The sequence below is a fragment of the Salmo salar genome, chromosome 16 (assembly GCF_965601325.2).
Source record: "Salmo salar chromosome 16, fSalSal1, whole genome shotgun sequence".
Taxonomy (NCBI): Eukaryota; Metazoa; Chordata; class Actinopteri; order Salmoniformes; family Salmonidae; genus Salmo; species Salmo salar.
In genome coordinates, this window is record NC_138306.1 from 64,156,617 (window position 1) to 64,165,249 (window position 8,633).

Consider the following 8,633-nt stretch of genomic DNA (forward strand, 5'->3'; position numbering starts at 1 on the left):
GATACTGGTGATAGGCTATAGGGCTTAAAGTGTGGCCCTCATCATGAAAAAGTCGATATACTCCGATATCCTCCAGGATTAGGTGCATTCTGCTGCATTCTGTAGAATATAAAGCATACTTACACATCAGAAATATCTAATTGCAGGTATCTTCTTAAAAAGCATAAAACTGCCAATAAATGTAATATCATGTGTTGTTCTTCTGCCACATTGAATTTACTTTTTTTCCAATCCTCAACACCACTAACAGTAAATTGTTGACACCTTATGGACCTAACCTACTGCTCTGCAACAGTACCCATTGATTCTTGGAGAATATAACTACTACTAAATGCCTCATGAGTTTATTACATCTGTCTTATCCTATCATAACCCAAAATATAAGGTTGTAAATTATTACAATTATTCAAAAAATTGTATAACTTCACTCCTGGGCTACTGGGTGTGCAGGCTTTAGGTCCAGATCTGCAGTAACACACCTGATTGTGTTTTATGGTCCAGAGAGAAGTATTGTACTTTGCTCAGTACAATACCTGAATCAGGTGTGTTAGTGATGGGCAAGAACATAAGCCTGCACACCCACTTACTGTAAATTGGTCTGGATGAGAGCATCTGCTAAATAATGCTCTTGGGTAATGTGAATGCACAAAAACACATATTGTTACAATGATGTCTCTGTGACAGGGATGGAGTGGATAAAGAAGCACCTAGTCAGGTTAGAAGTAAGAAAGAGCATTTTCACATTAGAACATCAAAAAATGTATGTGGAAACCTTCAGTTGTCAAGAAGCAAGAAACAGGCCCATGATGCAATAATGGTTCACATCAGTATTTTCAATCTGTTATGTTTTAATCAGTGACCTTTACCACTGCACTCTGCTCTCTCATCACAAGCACTCAGCATTTCAGAGAAATTATTTAAATTTAAATAACAAAGGAACACAAAACGTACTCTGTTCGAGAAACGACCCAAAAGCAGATATGAAAAGTGCTACTGGCTGTTCTAGATATGTAAATGAAACGTGCTACTGAAGCAAGAAACAGGCCCATGATGCAATCATAGTTCACATCAGCATTTTCAATCTCTGATCTTTTAACCTATCAGTGACCTTTCCACTGCACTCTGTTCTCTCCTCTCATACGATAACTGAGCAAAAGCAGATATAAAGCTAGTCGTTTGTCACAACACATTAGCAGAGACAGAACGTGTACAATGACTTCTGTCACAAAGCTGAACATTCTACTGGCTGTTCTGATGGAAAACATCCATGATGTCTAAGAAATCTATTAGATTAAAATTATGCTTTTTACAACAATCTTGCTTTTTACAACTGTTTGATCTTTAAATCCGAAGCTGAAGAGAGCCTGTTTTTGTGGAACTCTTCTAACACTTCATCTGAAAATTCCACAGTGAATGCCGAATTAAGGGATCGAAATTGATTCATAACATTTCAACTATCCTGATCCAGAACATCGCTGTCAGACACTGGACTATATTGGGCCGAGTGCTGGACAGCTGGCAAGGTGAAACTCCAGAAAAGCATCAACCTCAGTGTCTGCACTACTGAAGCTGTATAATCAGTTTATACGTATGTATGCTCATTTGGGAGGGAAATTGGACCTGCAGTGTGGGGATTCTTGGAGGGATGGTAACTTTACAGTCAGATGGCTCCGCAAGCACTTTTGGGACATGAACAAATCCGCAAAGCCCTTCATGGAGGAAGTAAGGGGCCGGGTGCTGCTGCCTGACAACGGATCCTCTCTCCATATGACCAACTTCACATTTAATGCCGGGTAGTGGAGAGACAGCGTTGTGTTTACAGTCAAACCATGTTAACGATCTACTGTATAAGGCAGTGTTAAGTCACCATTATGTTGGAAAAAAGGCTGTGCTTCCCTGTTTCAACCCTGACCCCAATGGGACAAAGACATGGTGGGGGAGAATCCTCAGTCATCAAGGGAAGCAGACATCGTACGTCGTGAATGAAAGATTGTAAGGAAATTACTCCCTAGTCATCCCATCACTGATGCTCAACCACTCAGGGTTTTATGATTGCCAGAAGAAGCCGCCATCAAGAGTCATCATATCATATTGTCTAATGGTGTGCCCTAAGTCTGAGCCCCTCGAAGAGTTCTTCTCAGAGGGAGGAGAGGTTGCCCTCACATGCAGCTGATGTCCTACAGTATGACAGGGTGAAGTGGTAGAGGAAGACTACAAAGGTGGGCAATGTTATTCTGGACACAATATGTATGGCTAAGTATAAACAATTCCCTGATGTTTTGGAGGGCAGAATGAATGTATTTCACCCTTAGGTCTCTCTGGTCCTCTCTAACCTCTCACCAGAGGACAGTGGGACACTGGTGTGCTCCCATCTCTGACCAGAAGAACATGGTCTGTTTATCAATAACTACAACCTTCTTGATTGAAGGGTAGAGAGACCCGTTTGGCATCGACTCCACATTCTATGCTGTGTACTCTTCACTGCTGGGCTGTGCTATGGGGATGGACTTTTCTGTGATCACTGTGAACCTTAAGACCAGGAGAAGAGACCAGGCTTCCATAAAGACCAGGAGAAGTTACCAGGCTTCCCCTGAAGATCATGAAGTCTGCAGCCAAGACGCTGGGCAGCAGAACAGCAGAGTGGAAGAGGAGAGTGAATAAAGGGAAGAGAGAGAGAGGATACTGAAGAGAAAAGAAAGTGAAGAATAAAGAGAGGACTTTAACATTTTATCTGTTTTTTCACTTGCTCAATCGATCCAGATAGGTTTAAAGTGCACATTCGGCTTAAAAAAAAAATGGACAGTATTTTTGTGCATGTAACAAAGCTAATGTAATTGTGTAGGGCAGTTATACCTTAGCGCAAAAAAGATATATAATAATCCTTTTAAGTATTTCCAAAATAACCTGTACAGTGACTTTGTCTAGGAGTTTGGATATATGAATGTACACCGTTTGTTTTTTTAGACATAAAGCATTGATATTGAGTAAGTTTCGATAGGTCCACTCATTAAAAATAGCTCCACAAAAATGTTGCTTTACCTTAATAATGTGTTACTTCTATGTAAAATTGCGTTCAAGGATTTTGTTAATAGTTCTATGTTAAGTTTATTTTAAGGAATTTTGCTACAGCCACAATCTAGAAGATGTCCTTCATTTGATTTGTCATTTCAATTAATGTTATATACCCAGCTAATTGAATATAATGCCTCATAAGCTTAGTACAACTTTCTTACCCTATCATCATAACCCAAACTATAAGGTTATTAAAGACAAAAAAACTGCCTAATTCACAGTAATGGGATTTGTACCGCACGCAAATGGTTTCTTCACACACCACACTAAGACATTATATAAGTGCACAAGGCAAGACCCAGATGCAGACACAGGAGGCAGAAGGTTGGTGTCTTACAATATTTATTAATCCAATAGGGTAAGGCAAGAGAATGGTCGTGGACAGGCAAAAGGGACAAAACCAGTTCAGAGTTCAAAAGGTACCGAAGGGCAAGCAGAATCAAGGTCAGGGTAGGCAGGATGATCAGGCGGGTGGGAAAGTAGTCCAGAGTCAGGCAGGGGTCAAAACCGGAAGACTATCAAAAAGAGAATAGCAAAAGGCGTACGGTGAAACATACAAGACGAACTGGCACAGAGAGACAGGAAACACAGGGATGAATACACTGGGGAAAATAAGCGACACCTGGAGAGGGTGGAGACAATCACAGGAAAAGGTGAAACAGATCAGGGCATGACAGTACCGCAACCCCCCCACCCACCACCTGGCGTCATACCTGGGGACATACCTGGCTGACTGGGGTGTCGGCGTGGAAATCGGGCGATGGGGGCCGGGTCCAAGATGTCTTTAGCAGGGACCCAGCACCTCTCTTCCGGGCCATAACCCTCCCAGTCAACCAGGTATTGGATCCCCTGCCCCGTGGTCAAAACTTCAGGAGGTGTCTCACTGTATACGCTGGCTGGCCACCAATGACCCGGGAGGGAGGGATGGGCCTGGAGACAGAAGACAAAGGACAGTGAGACACAGGCTTAATCCTAGACACATGGAAGGTAGGGTGAATATGGAGGGTACGAGGTAACACAAGACGGACAGCAGTGGAACTCAGGACTCTGGAGATGGGAAAAAGACCAATGAACTGGGGAGACAGCTTGTGGGACTCTACCCGAAGGGGCAGATCCCGAGTGTAAAGCCATACCCTCTGCCCAATGCGGTAGTGGGGAGCTGGGATCCGGCAACGGTCTGCTTGTCGACGATACCTGGAGTTGGTCTTGAGAATAGGGGATGGAGACAATCACAGGAACAGGTGAAACAGATCAAGGCGTGACACATTATCCCATTCCACTACCGTTTGAAGATTTGTTTTTATACATGGAAGTAGACCATCAGGTTTGTTTAAGTGAGCTGTATTCACATTCTCAGTTGGAGTGCTGATCTAGTTTGGCCTTTTAGATCCAAATCAAGAACGCTACGTTATGTTACGAGAGAGCGACATCATCAGAGCGCACAACAGGACACTGTACTGTCTACACTCGGTTTGTTGTTTACATTAAAACTTTTTAATTAAATTGATTTTAATCTGAACTAAAGTTTGGTTATTCCACAACGCGCTTAGCCTTTACGGCTGGGACTGCAATTTTCCATTTTTTTTGCATGGATTCCGCGAGTGCTAGCTGGCTGTACTACAGACACCTGTCGTCATCGTGGGAAAGACTCATTGTTATCTTTTTGTAAAACAACTGATTGCAGTATAGAGCCAATCTGGATACCAAGCAGATCCTGAGGGAAATTGACGAGTACCAACAGCTTTACGGTATGGAGGAACAACATACTCCTTCGTGGAAAGATCCGACCACCTCACAAAATAACTTTAACCCGACAAAAAAAAGAAAAACAGATTCATCTACAGACACGGACGATTTACTTACCATTGAGGTATGGCTAGTGCTCTGGTTGGAATTCATGCAACACTGGAAAAGTTGTGTGAGGAGGTGGCAGGGCTGAGGGGGAGCTTGGAGTTCAGCCAGAGTGAAATTCTCACGCTCCAAAGAGAAAACGAGACACTCACAGCCAAGGTAAAAATCCACGATTCCAACATGGATTGTCTACTCAGGGAAAACAGGGTGATGAAGGAGACGCTACTAGACATACAAAGTCGTAGCATGTGTGAAAATCAATTTTCTTCTGGGATTCCTGAGACGCATCCAATAATCCAGAGGGCGCGATCAGAGAATTCATGCAATCCGCCTTGAAACTTCCAATAGAGACTGTAAACAAGGCGGCTTTCCACCGAGTACACAGACTTGGAGCTCGGAGCGACAAGACCAAGGGTCTCCGACCGATCATCGCAAAATTTGAACACTACCAACAAAAGGAGCTGATCAAAAGCAGGGGAAGCGAGCTTAAAGGGACTAAATTCTGTCTCAATGACCAATTTCCAAGGGAGATAAACGAACGTCGTAAGAGACTGTATCCGGTAAAAAGACAACAAAGGGAGAATGGTAAGCGTGTCTTTATCATTGTGGACAAACTCCTTATAGATGGACAGCTATTCCGAGACAGCTCCATAACACCGTGGCTGTACTAAATTCTACAGGGACTTCAGGTTACGAAAAAAAATAAGCTATGGGAACTGTTTAAAATATCTGAACACTATGAAGTGGATATGAACACACACGTACTGAACTACATGCTTGCTTACACATACGGACTTATACATACACACACACACACCTGATCTCGCTCTCTTCTCTCACTCTCTCTTTCTCTCTTTTCTCTTCTCTTCTCCTCTCTCCCTCTCTCTCTATTGTCAAGAACTGTTTTATAATTTAATGTGTTTATTGTTTGTCTATCTTTTTTATGTATTTGTCTACAAGTTTATATATGTTTACAACAAGCAAGGGGAAGACATCAAAATAGGGGCATTGGGGAATAATAACATATTGTACGGAATATATTTGTACTGTAGTGAAGCCGTCTCTAGAGTAATGCAAGGTCTCTTTCATGATCATGTGAAATGTCAATTGCTATGGAAATGCTGGGATGTGTTTTTCAATTATGTTAAAGGTAATTATGATTTACATTTTACATTTTAGTCATTTAGCAGACGCTCTTATCCAGAGCGACTTACAGTAGTGAATGCATACAATTTTTTTTCTGTGCTGGCCCCCCGTGGGAATCGAACCCACAACCCTGGTGTTGTAAACACCATGCTCTACCAACTGAGCTACAGGGAAGGCTACTATGATGGTGATACGATATGGATTACAATTATGAATATTAAGGCTATACGCACTACATGTTACACACATAGACACTCAAACATGCAAATTGGCAGAGTTATTATTTATTTGGACATCACACATTATAGTCTTACTCTTATTTAGACATCATACACACTCTCATTATATCATATCCAATATCATACACATCAACCTACTCAGATTTGTTACACACATAATTTGTCTCAATTTTCTAACATCTGTGGCATTGGCTCAATGCAAACAGGCAAACAGGGAAGGGAATACAAAAAAATAATGCTAGAACCTATTTCTTGAATTCTAAATATCAGACATTTGACCTTGATAATACCTCTGATGGCAGTAACTTTACAAGCAGTAATTGTGGTCAATTTAGCCTGAGAATAGTATCTAGTTATGGTAAGGGGTGAAATAAGTATAGCTAGTTATAATTGTAACGGTTTGGCAGATTATAAAAAAAGAAGATCAGTCTTTACTTGGCTAAAAGAAAAGTCATATAACATATACTATTTACAGGAAACTCACTCTACATCCTTAGATTAAATAATTTTCTGTCATGGACAAAGGAACTCAAAGGGTGTGATGATATTAATTAACAAACATTTTGATCTGAATGTGGAAATAATCAGGAATGATTCGCAAGGAAGGTGGATCCTTTTGAATATGAAAGTGGACGAAAAAGAGATTTGGCTCATTAATCTATATGGTCCAAATCAGGATGATCCACACTTCTTCGAAAACACTTATACCAATTTATTGAACTTACAGGCAACAAATGATCTAATCATTATGGTAGGAGACTATAACACAGTGTTAAGTACCTCTGGACCGTAAAGGTAATCACTCTACAAACTATCATCACCGTGCCCTTAAGGAAATCACAAATATTATGGGCACATTAGAAATAGTGGATATTTGGAGACTAAAAAACCCCGACCTAGTGAGATATACATGGAGGAGACTTAATCAAGCTAGTCGTCTTGACTACTTTTTTGTCTCTTTCACTTTTGCATCAAAGGTTAAAAAAGTTTTAATAGGAGACAGAATGCGATCGGATCATCATCTAATTGGCATTCACATAAAACTCTTATAGATTTTCCACGTGGACGGGGATATTGGAAATTGAATCAAAGTTTACTGGAGGACAACTTATTTTTAACTAAGACAAAAATAATTTAGAACTGAATTTTTCCAGTATAATATAGGTTCAGCAAATCCCCTTATTGTTTGGGATGCCTTTAAATGTACCTTCAGGGGTCATTCAATTCAATATTCATCAATAATAAAAAGCAGTTTCTGGCTAAAGAAACAAGACTAACAAGGGAAATCCATGAACTAATAGTACAGGTAGATAGCAATAAAAATGATACTACAGAGATACAAAATAAGTCATAGGAAAAACAAAAAGAACTTGACAAACTTATTCAAGAATTATCTAATGTAATCTATTACAAAAATAAATCAAACTGGATGGAATATGGAGAAAAATGCACAAAATTCTTCCTGAATCTCCAATACAGGAACACTAACAAAAATATTTTCACAAACTCGTTACTGAAGACGGAGTCATCTATGATTCTCCGAATTATATTTTAAAAGAGGAAGCTAATTATTTTAGGCAGATGTTCTCTTTTCCTTCTCATCCTCTCGCACTGAATGAAAATTACGATAAGGAATTCTTTCCAAATAATCTAAAAAATGGAAAATTAACAAATGTACAGAAAGATCAGTGCGAAGGCCAAATTACAGAGGAAGAACTTTTTGAGGCTATTAAATCCTTTCAGTCTGGAAAAACCCCAGGGCTTGATGGCATACCAGTAGAGGTATATCAAGTATTTTTTTATATACTAAAAGCTCCATTGTTAGATTGTTTTAACTACTCCTATAGAAATGGTAGTCTGTCAGGTACTCAGCAGGTAGGTCTGATTTCTCTATTATTAAAACAAGACCCAGATGGCAAATATAAAGACCCGGGCTATCTGTAACGGGTTGGTAGTCGTGGTGAAGGAATGAGGCACAGGAAGCAGCGAGCACAGGCTAGTGGCGTATTTAATTTACACTCACACATAAAACAAATATTCCCAAACACAGGGGAGAAAACACACACGGCGTAAAACAGCGCCGACACGAACATGAGCCGTCAGTACCGAAATAATCCCGCACAACACGGAAGCGGACCAGCTAAAATAAATAGCCCCGCTAATTACCCAAACTAACCACAGGTGCACAAAACCAAAAAAAAGGGAAAACCAAAAAAGGGAATCAGTGGTAGCTAATAGGCCGGTGACGACGACCGTCGAGCGCCACCCGAGCAGGAGGGGGTGCCACCGTTGGTGGGAATCGTGACACTATCTAAAAAACTGGAG

The 8,633-nt window shown here is 40.6% G+C and overlaps 1 non-coding gene across 1 annotated transcript; it reads right to left on the minus strand.

The window, feature by feature from the left end:
• Positions 1-6,170: 6,170 nt before the first annotated feature.
• trnav-uac (transfer RNA valine (anticodon UAC)) lies at positions 6,171-6,246 on the minus strand. The gene has a single exon. It is a non-coding gene; the product is annotated as a tRNA-Val (tRNA).
• Between the last annotated feature and the right edge of the window lie 2,387 nt (positions 6,247-8,633).